Genomic DNA, 23,501 nt, shown 5'->3' on the forward strand with positions numbered 1-23,501 from the left:
CTCAGAACTACAGTGCTATGATGTCACTCACTTCCACAGGCCTTGCAGAGTGTAAACAACAACAACCCAGCTTTGTTGTGTATGTAACCATAGGGATTTGTGATGTCACCTAGAACCTTCACAGCAGCGACAGCTTTATGAGGAGCATCAGCACTGCTCTGCCTGAGCAGAACCATCACCGCCATAGGTTGTCAAATAACCCGGGTTTAACCCACACAGGTAAGTCCAATGGGGTGCAGGCATGTCCTCTATGCTTACAGCTTCCCGTGGGTGTTGGTTTGATACCGTTTGGGGACAGCCAAGGAGGCATCTGCAGGCAACAAAGGTAGGTGTGTGCTTGTGTGTGTGTTTCCTATGCAGATCCTAAGCCCAGTGTCACATGCAAGTAGGAGGAGTAAGAAGGGTTCCTGGCAAATCCGGGTTATGGATTGCATTTAAAAAGGCCCCGTGGGAGTGCAATGGGCCCCTGTCTTGCTGCTTAGCAATAATGGTATGGGTTTAGGTTCTGCTGTGTGTACTGGTGGTTGACTGCCCCCCAGCCCAGAGTGTGCATGGAAAATTGTCTGGCAGCCTCCCTGACAGCAAGCAGTGATAGTGCCCATGAAGGGCACCTTGTTGGGCCCGCCCCTTTCACGGTTATCGCTTCTCGGCCTTTTGGCTAAGATCAAGTGTAGTATCTGTTCTTATCAGTTTAATATCTGATACGTCCCCTATCTGGGGACCATATATTAAATGGATTTTTGAGAACGGGGGCCGATTTCGAAGCTTGCTTCCGTCGCCCTATGCATTGACCCGATATGGCAGTATCTTTGGGTACAGTGCACCACCCCCTTACAGGGTTAAAAAGAAAGATTCCTACTTTCATTGCTACCTGCTTGCTGGCTAGCCAGCTAGCCAGCCCTGTGGGCCTTGCTGCTGCTGCTGCAGCCAAAAAACAAAAGGTGGTGCTGCTGCTGCTTCTTCTGCTTCTGCTTGTGTCTGGCCGCTGTTGGAGCGTCCAGGCACAGGACTTCTGCTGCTGCTGACTAAATGGCCTCCTTAATTGGATCATTTGAGTAGCCAGCACACCTGTGCAGGTAGGGCATGACATGATATGCAGCTGCCTTGATAGCGGGTGGGTGCTGAATGTTCCTAATTGACAAAATAAGATTAATGCTTATGAAGAAATATAAAATCTCATCCCTTCCCCAATATCGCGCCACACCCCTACCCCTTAATTCCCTGGTTGAACTTGATGGACATATGTCTTTTTTCGACCGTACTAACTATGTAACTATGTAACATAACATGGGGGGGGGGGGGGGGTCTCCTGGCTGTTCACACAGGTGTGTCATTGCTGTACATTGACCATGCATTGCTTCTGTGGTATTGCAAAGGCAAAGACAAATGCTTCCAGCCATCCATTGCACTAATGGATTGGTCATCAGCTGGCTGTCTATGTCCCGCATCAATATAGACCAAAGTACAGAGGGTTAGGCTATGCTATTGTGCACCTACCTGATGCATCAGAAGGTGCGAGGCCCTTGCTAAATTCTGTGCACAGACTTTGAGATCTATACTTTAGACTGTATCTAAACCTGCTCCAACATGGACTGACATTCTGGCCTACTTTCAGCCGATGCGACTTGTCTGTCGCTGAACAGTCGCTTTTTATGTATTCAGCACCTATGTATAATGTTGTAAAAATGCTCTAGAAGCTAAAGTCGCAGAAATGTCACACATATTTGGCCTGCAACTTTCTGTGCGACAAATTCAGACAGGAAAAATCAGTATAAATCCTTAGAAAATTATCCCCCAGTGTCTCCATCTGCTGGCGGTATTGAATAAGCATTGCTGCACTGATGGGGTATGCATTAGACGAAAAAAAAGAAGAAAAAGAAGAATAATACGCCCAGAAAAGAGGCGAAAAGGAGAAAAACGTAAAAAAACGTGAAAAAAAAGTAAGAGGAAGAGAAGGGAAAAAAAGGTGGAAATGGGTTTAAAAGTGATTTCGGCGGAGAAATATATATATATATATATATATATATATATATATATATATATATATGCGCACACACACACATATATATAAACGTATTCTCCGTTGAGATATTGCAGCCGTTGCTGTGTCCAGGCCCAGGAGCCTTAGCACTGTGCTGTGATGTCACTCAATACCACTGACATCACTAGGTGTAAACAACATCTCTCCTTTGCTGTGTATGTGACTATGGAGCTGTTTGGTGATGTCGTCTATTATGGCCTTCATAGAAGCAACAGGAGATTGTTGCATCCATCTAGAACCCTCAGAACTACAGTGCTATGATGTCACTCACTTCCACAGGCCTTGCAGAGTGTAAACAACAACAACCCAGCTTTGTTGTGTATGTAACCATAGGGATTTGTGATGTCACCTAGAACCTTCACAGCAGCGACAGCTTTATGAGGAGCATCAGCACTGCTCTGCCTGAGCAGAACCATCACCGCCATAGGTTGTCAAATAACCCGGGTTTAACCCACACAGGTAAGTCCAATGGGGTGCAGGCATGTCCTCTATGCTTACAGCTTCCCGTGGGTGTTGGTTTGATACCGTTTGGGGACAGCCAAGGAGGCATCTGCAGGCAACAAAGGTAGGTGTGTGCTTGTGTGTGTGTTTCCTATGCAGATCCTAAGCCCAGTGTCACATGCAAGTAGGAGGAGTAAGAAGGGTTCCTGGCAAATCCGGGTTATGGATTGCATTTAAAAAGGCCCCGTGGGAGTGCAATGGGCCCCTGTCTTGCTGCTTAGCAATAATGGTATGGGTTTAGGTTCTGCTGTGTGTACTGGTGGTTGACTGCCCCCCAGCCCAGAGTGTGCATGGAAAATTGTCTGGCAGCCTCCCTGACAGCAAGCAGTGATAGTGCCCATGAAGGGCACCTTGTTGGGCCCGCCCCTTTCACGGTTATCGCTTCTCGGCCTTTTGGCTAAGATCAAGTGTAGTATCTGTTCTTATCAGTTTAATATCTGATACGTCCCCTATCTGGGGACCATATATTAAATGGATTTTTGAGAACGGGGGCCGATTTCGAAGCTTGCTTCCGTCGCCCTATGCATTGACCCGATATGGCAGTATCTTCGGGTACAGTGCACCACCCCCTTACAGGGTTAAAAAGAAAGATTCCTACTTTCATTGCTACCTGCTTGCTGGCTAGCCAGCTAGCCAGCCCTGTGGGCCTTGCTGCTGCTGCAGCCAAAAAACAAAAGGTGGTGCTGCTGCTGCTTCTGCTGCTTCTGCTTCTGCTTGTGTCTGGCCGCTGTTGGAGCGTCCAGGCACAGGACTTCTGCTGCTGCTGACTAAATGGCCTCCTTAATTGGATCATTTGAGTAGCCAGCACACCTGTGCAGGTAGGGCATGACATGATAGGCAGCTGCCTTGATAGCGGGTGGGTGCTGAATGTTCCTAATTGACAAAATAAGATTAATGCTTATGAAGAAATATAAAATCTCATCCCTTCCCCAATATCGCGCCACACCCCTACCCCTTAATTCCCTGGTTGAACTTGATGGACATATGTCTTTTTTCGACCGTACTAACTATGTAACTATGTAACATAACATGGGGGGGGGGGGGTCTCCTGGTTGTTCACAAAGGTGTGTCATTGCTGTACATTGACCATGCATTGCTTCTGTGGTATTGCAAAGGCAAAGACAAATGCTTCCAGCCATCCATTGCACTAATGGATTGGTCATCAGCTGGCTGTCTATGTCCCGCATCAATATAGACCAAAGTACAGAGGGTTAGGCTATGCTATTGTGCACCTACCTGATGCATCAGAAGGTGCGAGGCCCTTGCTAAATTCTGTGCACAGACTTTGAGATCTATACTTTAGACTGTATCTAAACCTGCTCCAACATGGACTGACATTCTGGCCTACTTTCAGCCGATGCGACTTGTCTGTCGCTGAACAGTCGCTTTTTATGTATTCAGCACCTATGTATAATGTTGTAAAAATGCTCTAGAAGCTAAAGTCGCAGAAATGTCACACATATTTGGCCTGCAACTTTCTGTGCGACAAATTCAGACAGGAAAAATCAGTATAAATCCTTAGAAAATTATCCCCCAGTGTCTCCATCTGCTGGCGGTATCGAATAAGCATTGCTGCACTGACGGGGTATGCATTAGACGAAAAAAAAGAAGAAAAAGAAGAATAATACGCCCAGAAAAGAGGCGAAAAGGAGAAAAACGTAAAAAAACGTTAAAAAAAAGTAAGAGGAAGAGAAGGGAAAAAAAGGTGGAAATGGGTTTAAAAGTGATTTCGGCGGAGAAATATATATATATATATATATATATATATATATATATATATATATATATATATATATATATACGCGCACACACACACATATATATAAACGTATTCTCCGTTGAGATATTGCAGCCGCTGCTGTGTCCAGGCCCAGGAGCCTTAGCACTGTGCTGTGATGTCACTCAATACCACTGACATCACTAGGTGTAAACAACATCTCTCCTTTGCTGTGTATGTGACTATGGAGCTGTTTGGTGATGTCGTCTATTATGGCCTTCATAGAAGCAACAGGAGATTGTTGCATCCATCTAGAACCCTCAGAACTACAGTGCTATGATGTCACTCACTTCCACAGGCCTTGCAGAGTGTAAACAACAACAACCCAGCTTTGTTGTGTATGTAACCATAGGGATTTGTGATGTCACCTAGAACCTTCACAGCAGCGACAGCTTTATGAGGAGCATCAGCACTGCTCTGCCTGAGCAGAACCATCACCGCCATAGGTTGTCAAATAACCCGGGTTTAACCCACACAGGTAAGTCCAATGGGGTGCAGGCATGTCCTCTATGCTTACAGCTTCCCGTGGGTGTTGGTTTGATACCGTTTGGGGACAGCCAAGGAGGCATCTGCAGGCAACAAAGGTAGGTGTGTGCTTGTGTGTGTGTTTCCTATGCAGATCCTAAGCCCAGTGTCACATGCAAGTAGGAGGAGTAAGAAGGGTTCCTGGCAAATCCGGGTTATGGATTGCATTTAAAAAGGCCCCGTGGGAGTGCAATGGGCCCCTGTCTTGCTGCTTAGCAATAATGGTATGGGTTTAGGTTCTGCTGTGTGTACTGGTGGTTGACTGCCCCCCAGCCCAGAGTGTGCATGGAAAATTGTCTGGCAGCCTCCCTGACAGCAAGCAGTGATAGTGCCCATGAAGGGCACCTTGTTGGGCCCGCCCCTTTCACGGTTATCGCTTCTCGGCCTTTTGGCTAAGATCAAGTGTAGTATCTGTTCTTATCAGTTTAATATCTGATACGTCCCCTATCTGGGGACCATATATTAAATGGATTTTTGAGAACGGGGGCCGATTTCGAAGCTTGCTTCCGTCGCCCTATGCATTGACCCGATATGGCAGTATCTTCGGGTACAGTGCACCACCCCCTTACAGGGTTAAAAAGAAAGATTCCTACTTTCATTGCTACCTGCTTGCTGGCTAGCCAGCTAGCCAGCCCTGTGGGCCTTGCTGCTGCTGCAGCCAAAAAACAAAAGGTGGTGCTGCTGCTGCTTCTGCTGCTTCTGCTTCTGCTTGTGTCTGGCCGCTGTTGGAGCGTCCAGGCACAGGACTTCTGCTGCTGCTGACTAAATGGCCTCCTTAATTGGATCATTTGAGTAGCCAGCACACCTGTGCAGGTAGGGCATGACATGATAGGCAGCTGCCTTGATAGCGGGTGGGTGCTGAATGTTCCTAATTGACAAAATAAGATTAATGCTTATGAAGAAATATAAAATCTCATCCCTTCCCCAATATCGCGCCACACCCCTACCCCTTAATTCCCTGGTTGAACTTGATGGACATATGTCTTTTTTCGACCGTACTAACTATGTAACTATGTAACATAACATGGGGGGGGGGGGGTCTCCTGGTTGTTCACAAAGGTGTGTCATTGCTGTACATTGACCATGCATTGCTTCTGTGGTATTGCAAAGGCAAAGACAAATGCTTCCAGCCATCCATTGCACTAATGGATTGGTCATCAGCTGGCTGTCTATGTCCCGCATCAATATAGACCAAAGTACAGAGGGTTAGGCTATGCTATTGTGCACCTACCTGATGCATCAGAAGGTGCGAGGTCCTTGCTAAATTCTGTGCACAGACTTTGAGATCTATACTTTAGACTGTATCTAAACCTGCTCCAACATGGACTGACATTCTGGCCTACTTTCAGCCGATGCGACTTGTCTGTCGCTGAACAGTCGCTTTTTATGTATTCAGCACCTATGTATAATGTTGTAAAAATGCTCTAGAAGCTAAAGTCGCAGAAATGTCACACATATTTGGCCTGCAACTTTCTGTGCGACAAATTCAGACAGGAAAAATCAGTATAAATCCTTAGAAAATTATCCCCCAGTGTCTCCATCTGCTGGCGGTATCGAATAAGCATTGCTGCACTGACGGGGTATGCATTAGACGAAAAAAAAGAAGAAAAAGAAGAATAATACGCCCAGAAAAGAGGCGAAAAGGAGAAAAACGTAAAAAAACGTTAAAAAAAAGTAAGAGGAAGAGAAGGGAAAAAAAGGTGGAAATGGGTTTAAAAGTGATTTCGGCGGAGAAATATATATATATATATATATATATATATATATATATATATACGCGCACACACACACATATATATAAACGTATTCTCCGTTGAGATATTGCAGCCGCTGCTGTGTCCAGGCCCAGGAGCCTTAGCACTGTGCTGTGATGTCACTCAATACCACTGACATCACTAGGTGTAAACAACATCTCTCCTTTGCTGTGTATGTGACTATGGAGCTGTTTGGTGATGTCGTCTATTATGGCCTTCATAGAAGCAACAGGAGATTGTTGCATCCATCTAGAACCCTCAGAACTACAGTGCTATGATGTCACTCACTTCCACAGGCCTTGCAGAGTGTAAACAACAACAACCCAGCTTTGTTGTGTATGTAACCATAGGGATTTGTGATGTCACCTAGAACCTTCACAGCAGCGACAGCTTTATGAGGAGCATCAGCACTGCTCTGCCTGAGCAGAACCATCACCGCCATAGGTTGTCAAATAACCCGGGTTTAACCCACACAGGTAAGTCCAATGGGGTGCAGGCATGTCCTCTATGCTTACAGCTTCCCGTGGGTGTTGGTTTGATACCGTTTGGGGACAGCCAAGGAGGCATCTGCAGGCAACAAAGGTAGGTGTGTGCTTGTGTGTGTGTTTCCTATGCAGATCCTAAGCCCAGTGTCACATGCAAGTAGGAGGAGTAAGAAGGGTTCCTGGCAAATCCGGGTTATGGATTGCATTTAAAAAGGCCCCGTGGGAGTGCAATGGGCCCCTGTCTTGCTGCTTAGCAATAATGGTATGGGTTTAGGTTCTGCTGTGTGTACTGGTGGTTGACTGCCCCCCAGCCCAGAGTGTGCATGGAAAATTGTCTGGCAGCCTCCCTGACAGCAAGCAGTGATAGTGCCCATGAAGGGCACCTTGTTGGGCCCGCCCCTTTCACGGTTATCGCTTCTCGGCCTTTTGGCTAAGATCAAGTGTAGTATCTGCATTTGGTCTGGTCGGAAGGTGTCTGTGGTACCCCGCTTCTCGGCCTTGGGGGATTGTCTCTCCTTACGGAGGGACTTCACCCCCTTGCTGCTATTGGGGAGCGGGCTTAGTCCACAGACAACGGGTTGCGATCCCCCTGTCTCTGGGACCTTGTGTCTCAGAAGGCATTTTCGGTACGTTGAGCGTTACCTGTAGCTTCGGAAGCACCTAGGGTACCCCCGACCTCTGCCTTGGGTAAGGGTTCCGCTTTTATAGCGGGATTCCGAGCCCCTGCTGCTATTGGGGAAGGGGCTTAGTCCCTGGGTGTGGAAGATGCCGTTCTCCTGGGCTTTCCCCTCTGGGGAAATGTCGATGCGAAATACCATCCGCATAGAGGTGTCGGAGAGCCATCGTCAGTTGAAGAACCTCCGCTTCATTGCGGAGGTGATTCTTCTTGACTACTTCCGCCTCAATAGGGAGGACATCCTGTGTCTAAATGACCAGGAAAGCCGTGGCCTGTATACCGTCACCTTCACGGCCACGGCGTGTTGCGATAACATCTATGCAACCTTGTCTGGTGCGGACCAGAGGGACGATCGACTCGACGGTCTTTCGTTCCAGTTCCTCTATGGTGAGGAACATATACCGTTGGTGGTGGCTATGCACAGCCCTCATGTGACCACGGAGGATATAGCCACTTTTCTTCGACGATACTGCGAAGAGGTGCGATTCGCAAACAAAATCTTGAATTCCGTGCGGTTCTGGAACGGCAAGAGGAAGTTCTGGGTCAAGCTCCGTAAGGATCCCGGTGGTATTGGGGGTCTTTGCCATCCGCCCCCAAATTTTGCCATCGGGAGAGTTCGGGGCTTCCTGTTCAATCCTCAAATGCCTATGTATTGCCGAAATTGCTTGAGGTTTGGCCACACCCAGGAGACCTGCGGCGCGGAGCGTGTGATTCGCTGCAATAGGTGTGGCCAAGAAGGTCACATAGCCTCAAGATGTAGCCATACGATAAGGTGCAACCTCTGCGGAGAGGAAAATCACAATTTTAATTCCTGTCCCCATAAAGCAAAAACTACGATGGGTGGGTCAAGGCTGGGCCCACCCAAAGAGGGGACAGGACAAAAGACGTCCTTTTTTAAGATGCCCAAACCCCAGATGGCAGGTACTGATGGGTCCAGGCCCAAGACCTCTGGTGCTCCATCGGGGGGCCCACCGGTGGTAGTGCTAGGGGGAGGCCATGGGGATTCCACGAAGCCCGGGCGGGTGATCGAGTTTACTGCCCGGGAAATTGAAAGACGTCGATCGACTTCCTACCTGGCTCAAGAGCCCGCCAAAACTTCTGAAGGGGGCTCACCTGTGGCGGGTGGCAGCCGACGGGCCTCGGTGGGGGCAGAGGTGGACCCAAAATTGCAACATAAGCCAGGTACTGGCTTGGCCCAGGGTCGCCCTGCTCCGGACGAAGAGGCCCCGGTGAAAGCCCGCCGGAAGGGGAGCCAGGTGGCCAGGTCTGAGCCCGGTCCTGTTACTCCGCCTATACAGGACAGGGCCAAGAAGACAAGTGGCGCCAAACCAGGGTTTGCTGCCCCGCCAGCAGTGGACCCGGTGGGTAAAACTGGCCATCGTCGATCGATGGGGAAGTTTTCAGCAACAGTCCTCAGCAACGCTTGCTGGGGAACAAGCGATGAAAACTTCCCAAGGTAGCGGCAAAGGTTCCGGAAAAGAGGCCTCACAGGCCCCTGTGCAGCAGTTCCAGTCGTCAAAAGATGAAAGAAGACGCAGATCCATCAGCCGGGGGCCAGAGATTACATCGAGTGAGAGCAACACAGAGGATATGGACAGCAGTGTGACATTTAAAAGACAAAGAGAAGAAGAAGAGGAAGACATTCAAAGGAAAGCGGCGTGCCGTAGTTCGGACGAGAGCGAGCTCAGGGTCGGGGCATCATCGATCTCAAGCTCCGACCCTCAGAACATCAAGGAGCTGATGACCCCGCAGGCGGGGGATGACGGTACGCAGCTTATTATTGACTTTGATTCTCCAAGCACGGACTCTCCATAAACTATGCCTATCCCTGTAAAAATTGCCTCACTCAATGTGAGGTCCTTAAAGAGCCCTGATCGCAGGGCTGCTTTATTTTCTTATCTAGAGACATGTGACTTTGACCTTTGCCTGCTACAAGAATGTGGAATCCCTAGTAAAATGGACTATAAAGACTTAAAAGAAGACTGGAAGCTGGGCCCATCCATATGGTCCGGTGCAAATGACTGTCGTTCTGTGGGTGTTGGGCTGCTCTGCCGAGGCCAGTCCTTTTCTATTCATACAGTAACTGAGATTGTGCCTGGCAGAGCTCTTTTAATTCATCTATATTTTAATGGACTTTTAATTCGTGTTTTAAATGTGTATGCCCCTCCTGATAAACAGGAGCGGGCAGAACTATTTGAAATTTTACCACTGTTTTGTGTTGGGTCTTCCCCCCTGCTGGTGGGAGGTGATTTTAACTGCATACGTGATGGGGAACACCGGCAGGGTGGGGATATTAATCGTAAAGACCGCACTTCTTACCTGCTTAAAAATTTTATTGATGATTTTAATTTGAAAGATTGCTGGAAGGATCTCTTGCCGGAGGACCCGGGCGCCACATGGTCCAATGGAAGAGTGAGCTCCAGAATCGATTTTATTTTTTCCTCTAGAGCTTTTAAACCCCTGAAATGCACGCTCGAGCAGAATATCTTCTCTGATCATAAGCTCCTCTTGGTGGGCCTGGAGCTAGAGGGGGAGCAAAAAGCAAAAAGGGGCCTCTGGAGATTAAACACCACACTCCTAGAGGACCCTGAGATAAAAGAGGAGTTTGTGCGGACCTACCAATGCTGGCAATCACAAAGAAAACCCCACGAGCCTATGCTGCACTGGTGGGAGGGCACCAAATCTAAAATCAGATTTTTTTTTATCAAAGCAGGTAAGAAGAAGGCAAAAATGGAAAAACAGTGGTTTTATGTTCTTAACATGCGTTTAAATGTACTTTTTAAATCTGTTCTTATCAGTTTAATATCTGATACGTCCCCTATCTGGGGACCATATATTAAATGGATTTTTGAGAACGGGGGCCGATTTCGAAGCTTGCTTCCGTCGCCCTATGCATTGACCCGATATGGCAGTATCTTCGGGTACAGTGCACCACCCCCTTACAGGGTTAAAAAGAAAGATTCCTACTTTCATTGCTACCTGCTTGCTGGCTAGCCAGCTAGCCAGCCCTGTGGGCCTTGCTGCTGCTGCAGCCAAAAAACAAAAGGTGGTGCTGCTGCTGCTTCTGCTGCTTCTGCTTCTGCTTGTGTCTGGCCGCTGTTGGAGTGTCCAGGCACAGGACTTCTGCTGCTGCTGACTAAATGGCCTCCTTAATTGGATCATTTGAGTAGCCAGCACACCTGTGCAGGTAGGGCATGACATGATAGGCAGCTGCCTTGATAGCGGGTGGGTGCTGAATGTACCTAATTGACAAAATAAGATTAATGCTTATGAAGAAATATAAAATCTCATCCCTTCCCCAATATCGCGCCACACCCCTACCCCTTAATTCCCTGGTTGAACTTGATGGACATATGTCTTTTTTCGACCGTACTAACTATGTAACTATGTAACATAACATGGGGGGGGGGGGGTCTCCTGGCTGTTCACACAGGTGTGTCATTGCTGTACATTGACCATGCATTGCTTCTGTGGTATTGCAAAGGCAAAGACAAATTCTTCCAGCCATCCATTGCACTAATGGATTGGTCATCAGCTGGCTGTCTATGTCCCGTATCAATATAAACCAAAGTACAGAGGGTTAGGCTATGCTATTGTGCACCTACCTGATGCATCAGAAGGTGCGAGGCCCTTGCTAAATTCTGTGCACAGACTTTGAGATCTATACTTTAGACTGTATCTAAACCTGCTCCAACATGGACTGACATTCTGGCCTACTTTCAGCCGATGCGACTTGTCTGTCGCTGAACAGTCGCTTTTTATGTATTCAGCACCTATGTATAATGTTGTAAAAATGCTCTAGAAGCTAAAGTCGCAGAAATGTCACACATATTTGGCCTGCAACTTTCTGTGCGACAAATTCAGACAGGAAAAATCAGTATAAATCCTTAGAAAATTATCCCCCAGTGTCTCCATCTGCTGGCGGTATTGAATAAGCATTGCTGCACTGATGGGGTATGCATTAGACGAAAAAAAAGAAGAAAAAGAAGAATAATACGCCCAGAAAAGAGGCGAAAAGGAGAAAAACGTAAAAAAACGTGAAAAAAAAGTAAGAGGAAGAGAAGGGAAAAAAAGGTGGAAATGGGTTTAAAAGTGATTTCGGCAGAGAAATATATATATATATATATATATATATATATATATATATATATACGCGCACACACACACATATATATAAACGTATTCTCCGTTGAGATATTGCAGCCGCTGCTGTGTCCAGGCCCAGGAGCCTTAGCACTGTGCTGTGATGTCACTCAATACCACTGACATCACTAGGTGTAAACAACATCTCTCCTTTGCTGTGTATGTGACTATGGAGCTGTTTGGTGATGTCGTCTATTATGGCCTTCATAGAAGCAACAGGAGATTGTTGCATCCATCTAGAACCCTCAGAACTACAGTGCTATGATGTCACTCACTTCCACAGGCCTTGCAGAGTGTAAACAACAACAACCCAGCTTTGTTGTGTATGTAACCATAGGGATTTGTGATGTCACCTAGAACCTTCACAGCAGCGACAGCTTTATGAGGAGCATCAGCACTGCTCTGCCTGAGCAGAACCATCACCGCCATAGGTTGTCAAATAACCCGGGTTTAACCCACACAGGTAAGTCCAATGGGGTGCAGGCATGTCCTCTATGCTTACAGCTTCCCGTGGGTGTTGGTTTGATACCGTTTGGGGACAGCCAAGGAGGCATCTGCAGGCAACAAAGGTAGGTGTGTGCTTGTGTGTGTGTTTCCTATGCAGATCCTAAGCCCAGTGTCACATGCAAGTAGGAGGAGTAAGAAGGGTTCCTGGCAAATCCGGGTTATGGATTGCATTTAAAAAGGCCCCGTGGGAGTGCAATGGGCCCCTGTCTTGCTGCTTAGCAATAATGGTATGGGTTTAGGTTCTGCTGTGTGTACTGGTGGTTGACTGCCCCCCAGCCCAGAGTGTGCATGGAAAATTGTCTGGCAGCCTCCCTGACAGCAAGCAGTGATAGTGCCCATGAAGGGCACCTTGTTGGGCCCGCCCCTTTCACGGTTATCGCTTCTCGGCCTTTTGGCTAAGATCAAGTGTAGTATCTGTTCTTATCAGTTTAATATCTGATACGTCCCCTATCTGGGGACCATATATTAAATGGATTTTTGAGAACGGGGGCCGATTTCGAAGCTTGCTTCCGTCGCCCTATGCATTGACCCGATATGGCAGTATCTTCGGGTACAGTGCACCACCCCCTTACAGGGTTAAAAAGAAAGATTCCTACTTTCATTGCTACCTGCTTGCTGGCTAGCCAGCTAGCCAGCCCTGTGGGCCTTGCTGCTGCTGCAGCCAAAAAACAAAAGGTGGTGCTGCTGCTGCTTCTGCTGCTTCTGCTTCTGCTTGTGTCTGGCCGCTGTTGGAGCGTCCAGGCACAGGACTTCTGCTGCTGCTGACTAAATGGCCTCCTTAATTGGATCATTTGAGTAGCCAGCACACCTGTGCAGGTAGGGCATGACATGATAGGCAGCTGCCTTGATAGCGGGTGGGTGCTGAATGTTCCTAATTGACAAAATAAGATTAATGCTTATGAAGAAATATAAAATCTCATCCCTTCCCCAATATCGCGCCACACCCCTACCCCTTAATTCCCTGGTTGAACTTGATGGACATATGTCTTTTTTCGACCGTACTAACTATGTAACTATGTAACATAACATGGGGGGGGGGGGGGGGTCTCCTGGCTGTTCACACAGGTGTGTCATTGCTGTACATTGACCATGCATTGCTTCTGTGGTATTGCAAAGGCAAAGACAAATGCTTCCAGCCATCCATTGCACTAATGGATTGGTCATCAGCTGGCTGTCTATGTCCCGCATCAATATAGACCAAAGTACAGAGGGTTAGGCTATGCTATTGTGCACCTACCTGATGCATCAGAAGGTGCGAAGCCCTTGCTAAATTCTGTGCACAGACTTTGAGATCTATACTTTAGACTGTATCTAAACCTGCTCCAACATGGACTGACATTCTGGCCTACTTTCAGCCGATGCGACTTGTCTGTCGCTGAACAGTCGCTTTTTATGTATTCAGCACCTATGTATAATGTTGTAAAAATGCTCTAGAAGCTAAAGTCGCAGAAATGTCACACATATTTGGCCTGCAACTTTCTGTGCGACAAATTCAGACAGGAAAAATCAGTATAAATCCTTAGAAAATTATCCCCCAGTGTCTCCATCTGCTGGCGGTATTGAATAAGCATTGCTGCACTGATGGGGTATGCATTAGACGAAAAAAAAGAAGAAAAAGAAGAATAATACGCCCAGAAAAGAGGCGAAAAGGAGAAAAACGTAAAAAAACTTGAAAAAAAAGTAAGAGGAAGAGAAGGGAAAAAAAGGTGGAAATGGGTTTAAAAGTGATTTCGGCGGAGAAATATATATATATATATATATATATACGCGCACACACACACATATATATAAACGTATTCTCCGTTGAGATATTGCAGCCGCTGCTGTGTCCAGGCCCAGGAGCCTTAGCACTGTGCTGTGATGTCACTCAATACCACTGACATCACTAGGTGTAAACAACATCTCTCCTTTGCTGTGTATGTGACTATGGAGCTGTTTGGTGATGTCGTCTATTATGGCCTTCATAGAAGCAACAGGAGATTGTTGCATCCATCTAGAACCCTCAGAACTACAGTGCTATGATGTCACTCACTTCCACAGGCCTTGCAGAGTGTAAACAACAACAACCCAGCTTTGTTGTGTATGTAACCATAGGGATTTGTGATGTCACCTAGAACCTTCACAGCAGCGACAGCTTTATGAGGAGCATCAGCACTGCTCTGCCTGAGCAGAACCATCACCGCCATAGGTTGTCAAATAACCCGGGTTTAACCCACACAGGTAAGTCCAATGGGGTGCAGGCATGTCCTCTATGCTTACAGCTTCCCGTGGGTGTTGGTTTGATACCGTTTGGGGACAGCCAAGGAGGCATCTGCAGGCAACAAAGGTAGGTGTGTGCTTGTGTGTGTGTTTCCTATGCAGATCCTAAGCCCAGTGTCACATGCAAGTAGGAGGAGTAAGAAGGGTTCCTGGCAAATCCGGATTATGGATTGCATTTAAAAAGGCCCCGTGGGAGTGCAATGGGCCCCTGTCTTGCTGCTTAGCAATAATGGTATGGGTTTAGGTTCTGCTGTGTGTACTGGTGGTTGACTGCCCCCCAGCCCAGAGTGTGCATGGAAAATTGTCTGGCAGCCTCCCTGACAGCAAGCAGTGATAGTGCCCATGAAGGGCACCTTGTTGGGCCCGCCCCTTTCACGGTTATCGCTTCTCGGCCTTTTGGCTAAGATCAAGTGTAGTATCTGTTCTTATCAGTTTAATATCTGATACGTCCCCTATCTGGGGACCATATATTAAATGGATTTTTGAGAACGGGGGCCGATTTCGAAGCTTGCTTCCGTCGCCCTATGCATTGACCCGATATGGCAGTATCTTCGGGTACAGTGCACCACCCCCTTACAGGGTTAAAAAGAAAGATTCCTACTTTCATTGCTACCTGCTTGCTGGCTAGCCAGCTAGCCAGCCCTGTGGGCCTTGCTGCTGCTGCAGCCAAAAAACAAAAGGTGGTGCTGCTGCTGCTTCTGCTGCTTCTGCTTCTGCTTGTGTCTGGCCGCTGTTGGAGCATCCAGGCACAGGACTTCTGCTGCTGCTGACTAAATGGCCTCCTTAATTGGATCATTTGAGTAGCCAGCACACCTGTGCAGGTAGGGCATGACATGATAGGCAGCTGCCTTGATAGCGGGTGGGTGCTGAATGTTCCTAATTGACAAAATAAGATTAATGCTTATGAAGAAATATAAAATCTCATCCCTTCCCCAATATCGCGCCACACCCCTACCCCTTAATTCCCTGGTTGAACTTGATGGACATATGTCTTTTTTCGACCGTACTAACTATGTAACTATGTAACATAACATGGGGGGGGGGGGGGTCTCCTGGCTGTTCACACAGGTGTGTCATTGCTGTACATTGACCATGCATTGCTTCTGTGGTATTGCAAAGGCAAAGACAAATGCTTCCAGCCATCCATTGCACTAATGGATTGGTCATCAGCTGGCTGTCTATGTCCCGCATCAATATAGACCAAAGTACAGAGGGTTAGGCTATGCTATTGTGCACCTACCTGATGCATCAGAAGGTGCGAGGCCCTTGCTAAATTCTGTGCACAGACTTTGAGATCTATACTTTAGACTGTATCTAAACCTGCTCCAACATGGACTGACATTCTGGCCTACTTTCAGCCGATGCGACTTGTCTGTCGCTGAACAGTCGCTTTTTATGTATTCAGCACCTATGTATAATGTTGTAAAAATGCTCTAGAAGCTAAAGTCGCAGAAATGTCACACATATTTGGCCTGCAACTTTCTGTGCGACAAATTCAGACAGGAAAAATCAGTATAAATCCTTAGAAAATTATCCCCCAGTGTCTCCATCTGCTGGCGGTATTGAATAAGCATTGCTGCACTGATGGGGTATGCATTAGACGAAAAAAAAGAAGAAAAAGAAGAATAATACGCCCAGAAAAGAGGCGAAAAGGAGAAAAACGTAAAAAAAAGTGAAAAAAAAGTAAGAGGAAGAGAAGGGAAAAAAAGGTGGAAATGGGTTTAAAAGTGATTTCGGCGGAGAAATATATATATATATATATATATATATATATATATATATATATATACGCGCACACACACACATATATATAAACGTATTCTCCGTTGAGATATTGCAGCCGCTGCTGTGTCCAGGCCCAGGAGCCTTAGCACTGTGCTGTGATGTCACTCAATACCACTGACATCACTAGGTGTAAACAACATCTCTCCTTTGCTGTGTATGTGACTATGGAGCTGTTTGGTGATGTCGTCTATTATGGCCTTCATAGAAGCAACAGGAGATTGTTGCATCCATCTAGAACCCTCAGAACTACAGTGCTATGATGTCACTCACTTCCACAGGCCTTGCAGAGTGTAAACAACAACAACCCAGCTTTGTTGTGTATGTAACCATAGGGATTTGTGATGTCACCTAGAACCTTCACAGCAGCGACAGCTTTATGAGGAGCATCAGCACTGCTCTGCCTGAGCAGAACCATCACCGCCATAGGTTGTCAAATAACCCGGGTTTAACCCACACAGGTAAGTCCAATGGGGTGCAGGCATGTCCTCTATGCTTACAGCTTCCCGTGGGTGTTGGTTTGATACCGTTTGGGGACAGCCAAGGAGGCATCTGCAGGCAACAAAGGTAGGTGTGTGCTTGTGTGTGTGTTTCCTATGCAGATCCTAAGCCCAGTGTCACATGCAAGTAGGAGGAGTAAGAAGGGTTCCTGGCAAATCCGGGTTATGGATTGCATTTAAAAAGGCCCCGTGGGAGTGCAATGGGCCCCTGTCTTGCTGCTTAGCAATAATGGTATGGGTTTAGGTTCTGCTGTGTGTACTGGTGGTTGACTGCCCCCCAGCCCAGAGTGTGCATGGAAAATTGTCTGGCAGCCTCCCTGACAGCAAGCAGTGATAGTGCCCATGAAGGGCACCTTGTTGGGCCCGCCCCTTTCACGGTTATCGCTTCTCGGCCTTTTGGCTAAGATCAAGTGTAGTATCTGTTCTTATCAGTTTAATATCTGATACGTCCCCTATCTGGGGACCATATATTAAATGGATTTTTGATAACGGGGGCCGATTTCGAAGCTTGCTTCCGTCGCCCTATGCATTGACCCGATATGGCAGTATCTTTGGGTACAGTGCACCACCCCCTTACAGGGTTAAAAAGAAAGATTCCTACTTTCATTGCTACCTGCTTGCTGGCTAGCCAGCTAGCCAGCCCTGTGGGCCTTGCTGCTGCTGCTGCAGCCAAAAAACAAAAGGTGGTGCTGCTGCTGCTTCTTCTGCTTCTGCTTGTGTCTGGCCGCTGTTGGAGCGTCCAGGCACAGGACTTCTGCTGCTGCTGACTAAATGGCCTCCTTAATTGGATCATTTGAGTAGCCAGCACACCTGTGCAGGTAGGGCATGACATGATATGCAGCTGCCTTGATAGCGGGTGGGTGCTGAATGTTCCTAATTGACAAAATAAGATTAATGCTTATGAAGAAATATAAAATCTCATCCCTTCCCCAATATCGCGCCACACCCCTACCCCTTAATTCCCTGGTTGAACTTGATGGACATATGTCTTTTTTCGACCGTACTAACTATGTAACTATGTAACATAACATGGGGGGGGGGGGGGGGGTCTCCTGGCTGTTCACACAGGTGTGTCATTGCTGTACATTGACCATGCATTGCTTCTGTGGTATTGCAAAGGCAAAGACAAATGCTTCCAGCCATCCATTGCACTAATGGATTGGTCATCAGCTGGCTGTCTATGTCCCGCATCAATATAGACCAAAGTACAGAGGGTTAGGCTATGCTATTGTGCACCTACCTGATGCATCAGAAGGTGCGAGGCCCTTGCTAAATTCTGTGCACAGACTTTGAGATCTATACTTTAGACTGTATCTAAACCTGCTCCAACATGGACTGACATTCTGGCCTACTTTCAGCCGATGCGACTTGTCTGTCGCTGAACAGTCGCTTTTTATGTATTCAGCACCTATGTATAATGTTGTAAAAATGCTCTAGAAGCTAAAGTCGCAGAAATGTCACACATATTTGGCCTGCAACTTTCTGTGCGACAAATTCAGACAGGAAAAATCAGTATAAATCCTTAGAAAATTATCCCCCAGTGTCTCCATCTGCTGGCGGTATTGAATAAGCATTGCTGCACTGATGGGGTATGCATTAGACGAAAAAAAAGAAGAAAAAGAAGAATAATACGCCCAGAAAAGAGGCGAAAAGGAGAAAAACGTAAAAAAACGTGAAAAAAAAGTAAGAGGAAGAGAAGGGAAAAAAAGGTGGAAATGGGTTTAAAAGTGATTTCGGCGGAGAAATATATATATATATATATATATATATATATATATATATATATATATGCGCACACACACACATATATATAAACGTATTCTCCGTTGAGATATTGCAGCCGTTGCTGTGTCCAGGCCCAGGAGCCTTAGCACTGTGCTGTGATGTCACTCAATACCACTGACATCACTAGGTGTAAACAACATCTCTCCTTTGCTGTGTATGTGACTATGGAGCTGTTTGGTGATGTCGTCTATTATGGCCTTCATAGAAGCAACAGGAGATTGTTGCATCCATCTAGAACCCTCAGAACTACAGTGCTATGATGTCACTCACTTCCACAGGCCTTGCAGAGTGTAAACAACAACAACCCAGCTTTGTTGTGTATGTAACCATAGGGATTTGTGATGTCACCTAGAACCTTCACAGCAGCGACAGCTTTATGAGGAGCATCAGCACTGCTCTGCCTGAGCAGAACCATCACCGCCATAGGTTGTCAAATAACCCGGGTTTAACCCACACAGGTAAGTCCAATGGGGTGCAGGCATGTCCTCTATGCTTACAGCTTCCCGTGGGTGTTGGTTTGATACCGTTTGGGGACAGCCAAGGAGGCATCTGCAGGCAACAAAGGTAGGTGTGTGCTTGTGTGTGTGTTTCCTATGCAGATCCTAAGCCCAGTGTCACATGCAAGTAGGAGGAGTAAGAAGGGTTCCTGGCAAATCCGGGTTATGGATTGCATTTAAAAAGGCCCCGTGGGAGTGCAATGGGCCCCTGTCTTGCTGCTTAGCAATAATGGTATGGGTTTAGGTTCTGCTGTGTGTACTGGTGGTTGACTGCCCCCCAGCCCAGAGTGTGCATGGAAAATTGTCTGGCAGCCTCCCTGACAGCAAGCAGTGATAGTGCCCATGAAGGGCACCTTGTTGGGCCCGCCCCTTTCACGGTTATCGCTTCTCGGCCTTTTGGCTAAGATCAAGTGTAGTATCTGTTCTTATCAGTTTAATATCTGATACGTCCCCTATCTGGGGACCATATATTAAATGGATTTTTGAGAACGGGGGCCGATTTCGAAGCTTGCTTCCGTCGCCCTATGCATTGACCCGATATGGCAGTATCTTCGGGTACAGTGCACCACCCCCTTACAGGGTTAAAAAGAAAGATTCCTACTTTCATTGCTACCTGCTTGCTGGCTAGCCAGCTAGCCAGCCCTGTGGGCCTTGCTGCTGCTGCAGCCAAAAAACAAAAGGTGGTGCTGCTGCTGCTTCTGCTGCTTCTGCTTCTGCTTGTGTCTGGCCGCTGTTGGAGCGTCCAGGCACAGGACTTCTGCTGCTGCTGACTAAATGGCCTCCTTAATTGGATCATTTGAGTAGCCAGCACACCTGTGCAGGTAGGGCATGACATGATAGGCAGCTGCCTTGATAGCGGGTGGGTGCTGAATGTTCCTAATTGACAAAATAAGATTAATGCTTATGAAGAAATATAAAATCTCATCCCTTCCCCAATATCGCGCCACACCCCTACCCCTTAATTCCCTGGTTGAACTTGATGGACATATGTCTTTTTTCGACCGTACTAACTATGTAACTATGTAACATAACATGGGGGGGGGGGGGGTCTCCTGGTTGTTCACAAAGGTGTGTCATTGCTGTACATTGACCATGCATTGCTTCTGTGGTATTGCAAAGGCAAAGACAAATGCTTCCAGCCATCCATTGCACTAATGGATTGGTCATCAGCTGGCTGTCTATGTCCCGCATCAATATAGACCAAAGTACAGAGGGTTAGGCTATGCTATTGTGCACCTACCTGATGCATCAGAAGGTGCGAGGCCCTTGCTAAATTCTGTGCACAGACTTTGAGATCTATACTTTAGACTGTATCTAAACCTGCTCCAACATGGACTGACATTCTGGCCTACTTTCAGCCGATGCGACTTGTCTGTCGCTGAACAGTCGCTTTTTATGTATTCAGCACCTATGTATAATGTTGTAAAAATGCTCTAGAAGCTAAAGTCGCAGAAATGTCACACATATTTGGCCTGCAACTTTCTGTGCGACAAATTCAGACAGGAAAAATCAGTATAAATCCTTAGAAAATTATCCCCCAGTGTCTCCATCTGCTGGCGGTATCGAATAAGCATTGCTGCACTGACGGGGTATGCATTAGACGAAAAAAAAGAAGAAAAAGAAGAATAATACGCCCAGAAAAGAGGCGAAAAGGAGAAAAACGTAAAAAAACGTTAAAAAAAAGTAAGAGGAAGAGAAGGGAAAAAAAGGTGGAAATGGGTTTAAAAGTGATTTCGGCGGAGAAATATATATATATATATATATATATATATATATATATATATATATATATATATATATACGCGCACACACACACATATATATAAACGTATTCTCCGTTGAGATATTGCAGCCGCTGCTGTGTCCAGGCCCAGGAGCCTTAGCACTGTGCTGTGATGTCACTCAATACCACTGACATCACTAGGTGTAAACAACATCTCTCCTTTGCTGTGTATGTGACTATGGAGCTGTTTGGTGATGTCGTCTATTATGGCCTTCATAGAAGCAACAGGAGATTGTTGCATCCATCTAGAACCCTCAGAACTACAGTGCTATGATGTCACTCACTTCCACAGGCCTTGCAGAGTGTAAACAACAACAACCCAGCTTTGTTGTGTATGTAACCATAGGGATTTGTGATGTCACCTAGAACCTTCACAGCAGCGACAGCTTTATGAGGAGCATCAGCACTGCTCTGCCTGAGCAGAACCATCACCGCCATAGGTTGTCAAATAACCCGGGTTTAACCCACACAGGTAAGTCCAATGGGGTGCAGGCATGTCCTCTATGCTTACAGCTTCCCGTGGGTGTTGGTTTGATACCGTTTGGGGACAGCCAAGGAGGCATCTGCAGGCAACAAAGGTAGGTGTGTGCTTGTGTGTGTGTTTCCTATGCAGATCCTAAGCCCAGTGTCACATGCAAGTAGGAGGAGTAAGAAGGGTTCCTGGCAAATCCGGGTTATGGATTGCATTTAAAAAGGCCCCGTGGGAGTGCAATGGGCCCCTGTCTTGCTGCTTAGCAATAATGGTATGGGTTTAGGTTCTGCTGTGTGTACTGGTGGTTGACTGCCCCCCAGCCCAGAGTGTGCATGGAAAATTGTCTGGCAGCCTCCCTGACAGCAAGCAGTGATAGTGCCCATGAAGGGCACCTTGTTGGGCCCGCCCCTTTCACGGTTATCGCTTCTCGGCCTTTTGGCTAAGATCAAGTGTAGTATCTGTTCTTATCAGTTTAATATCTGATACGTCCCCTATCTGGGGACCATATATTAAATGGATTTTTGAGAACGGGGGCCGATTTCGAAGCTTGCTTCCGTCGCCCTATGCATTGACCCGATATGGCAGTATCTTCGGGTACAGTGCACCACCCCCTTACAGGGTTAAAAAGAAAGATTCCTACTTTCATTGCTACCTGCTTGCTGGCTAGCCAGCTAGCCAGCCCTGTGGGCCTTGCTGCTGCTGCAGCCAAAAAACAAAAGGTGGTGCTGCTGCTGCTTCTGCTGCTTCTGCTTCTGCTTGTGTCTGGCCGCTGTTGGAGCGTCCAGGCACAGGACTTCTGCTGCTGCTGACTAAATGGCCTCCTTAATTGGATCATTTGAGTAGCCAGCACACCTGTGCAGGTAGGGCATGACATGATAGGCAGCTGCCTTGATAGCGGGTGGGTGCTGAATGTTCCTAATTGACAAAATAAGATTAATGCTTATGAAGAAATATAAAATCTCATCCCTTCCCCAATATCGCGCCACACCCCTACCCCTTAATTCCCTGGTTGAACTTGATGGACATATGTCTTTTTTCGACCGTACTAACTATGTAACTATGTAACATAACATGGGGGGGGGGGGGGTCTCCTGGTTGTTCACAAAGGTGTGTCATTGCTGTACATTGACCATGCATTGCTTCTGTGGTATTGCAAAGGCAAAGACAAATGCTTCCAGCCATCCATTGCACTAATGGATTGGTCATCAGCTGGCTGTCTATGTCCCGCATCAATATAGACCAAAGTACAGAGGGTTAGGCTATGCTATTGTGCACCTACCTGATGCATCAGAAGGTGCGAGGCCCTTGCTAAATTCTGTGCACAGACTTTGAGATCTATACTTTAGACTGTATCTAAACCTGCTCCAACATGGACTGACATTCTGGCCTACTTTCAGCCGATGCGACTTGTCTGTCGCTGAACAGTCGCTTTTTATGTATTCAGCACCTATGTATAATGTTGTAAAAATGCTCTAGAAGCTAAAGTCGCAGAAATGTCACACATATTTGGCCTGCAACTTTCTGTGCGACAAATTCAGACAGGAAAAATCAGTATAAATCCTTAGAAAATTATCCCCCAGTGTCTCCATCTGCTGGCGGTATCGAATAAGCATTGCTGCACTGACGGGGTATGCATTAGACGAAAAAAAAGAAGAAAAAGAAGAATAATACGCCCAGAAAAGAGGCGAAAAGGAGAAAAACGTAAAAAAACGTTAAAAAAAAGTAAGAGGAAGAGAAGGGAAAAAAAGGTGGAAATGGGTTTAAAAGTGATTTCGGCGGAGAAATATATATATATATATATATATATATATATATATACGCGCACACACACACATATATATAAACGTATTCTCCGTTGAGATATTGCAGCCGCTGCTGTGTCCAGGCCCAGGAGCCTTAGCACTGTGCTGTGATGTCACTCAATACCACTGACATCACTAGGTGTAAACAACATCTCTCCTTTGCTGTGTATGTGACTATGGAGCTGTTTGGTGATGTCGTCTATTATGGCCTT

General features: G+C 46.7%; 9 non-coding genes and 1 pseudogene across 9 annotated transcripts; all 10 read left to right on the plus strand.

The window, feature by feature from the left end:
- The first annotated feature begins 638 nt into the window (after nucleotides 1-638).
- On the plus strand, nucleotides 639-829 carry LOC130341030 (U2 spliceosomal RNA). Its single transcript, XR_008881044.1, has one exon. It is a non-coding gene; the product is annotated as a U2 spliceosomal RNA (small nuclear RNA).
- A 2,090-nt stretch (nucleotides 830-2,919) lies between these two features.
- Nucleotides 2,920-3,110, plus strand: LOC130341080 (U2 spliceosomal RNA). The gene has a single exon (XR_008881080.1). It is a non-coding gene; the product is annotated as a U2 spliceosomal RNA (small nuclear RNA).
- A 2,106-nt stretch (nucleotides 3,111-5,216) lies between these two features.
- LOC130341081 (U2 spliceosomal RNA) lies at nucleotides 5,217-5,407 on the plus strand. Its single transcript, XR_008881081.1, has one exon. It is a non-coding gene; the product is annotated as a U2 spliceosomal RNA (small nuclear RNA).
- Nucleotides 5,408-7,493: 2,086 nt separating this feature from the next.
- On the plus strand, nucleotides 7,494-7,711 carry LOC130341045 (U2 spliceosomal RNA; annotated as a pseudogene).
- A 2,795-nt stretch (nucleotides 7,712-10,506) lies between these two features.
- Nucleotides 10,507-10,696, plus strand: LOC130341036 (U2 spliceosomal RNA). The gene has a single exon (XR_008881049.1). It is a non-coding gene; the product is annotated as a U2 spliceosomal RNA (small nuclear RNA).
- Nucleotides 10,697-12,784: 2,088 nt separating this feature from the next.
- Nucleotides 12,785-12,975, plus strand: LOC130341083 (U2 spliceosomal RNA). Its single transcript, XR_008881083.1, has one exon. It is a non-coding gene; the product is annotated as a U2 spliceosomal RNA (small nuclear RNA).
- Nucleotides 12,976-15,048: 2,073 nt separating this feature from the next.
- On the plus strand, nucleotides 15,049-15,239 carry LOC130341085 (U2 spliceosomal RNA). Its single transcript, XR_008881084.1, has one exon. It is a non-coding gene; the product is annotated as a U2 spliceosomal RNA (small nuclear RNA).
- Nucleotides 15,240-17,330: 2,091 nt separating this feature from the next.
- Nucleotides 17,331-17,521, plus strand: LOC130341028 (U2 spliceosomal RNA). Its single transcript, XR_008881043.1, has one exon. It is a non-coding gene; the product is annotated as a U2 spliceosomal RNA (small nuclear RNA).
- Nucleotides 17,522-19,612: 2,091 nt separating this feature from the next.
- LOC130341086 (U2 spliceosomal RNA) lies at nucleotides 19,613-19,803 on the plus strand. Its single transcript, XR_008881085.1, has one exon. It is a non-coding gene; the product is annotated as a U2 spliceosomal RNA (small nuclear RNA).
- Nucleotides 19,804-21,906: 2,103 nt separating this feature from the next.
- LOC130341087 (U2 spliceosomal RNA) lies at nucleotides 21,907-22,097 on the plus strand. Its single transcript, XR_008881086.1, has one exon. It is a non-coding gene; the product is annotated as a U2 spliceosomal RNA (small nuclear RNA).
- The last annotated feature ends 1,404 nt before the right edge of the window (nucleotides 22,098-23,501 follow it).

The sequence above is a fragment of the Hyla sarda genome, unplaced genomic scaffold (assembly GCF_029499605.1).
Source record: "Hyla sarda isolate aHylSar1 unplaced genomic scaffold, aHylSar1.hap1 scaffold_610, whole genome shotgun sequence".
Lineage (NCBI taxonomy): Eukaryota > Metazoa > Chordata > Amphibia > Anura > Hylidae > Hyla > Hyla sarda.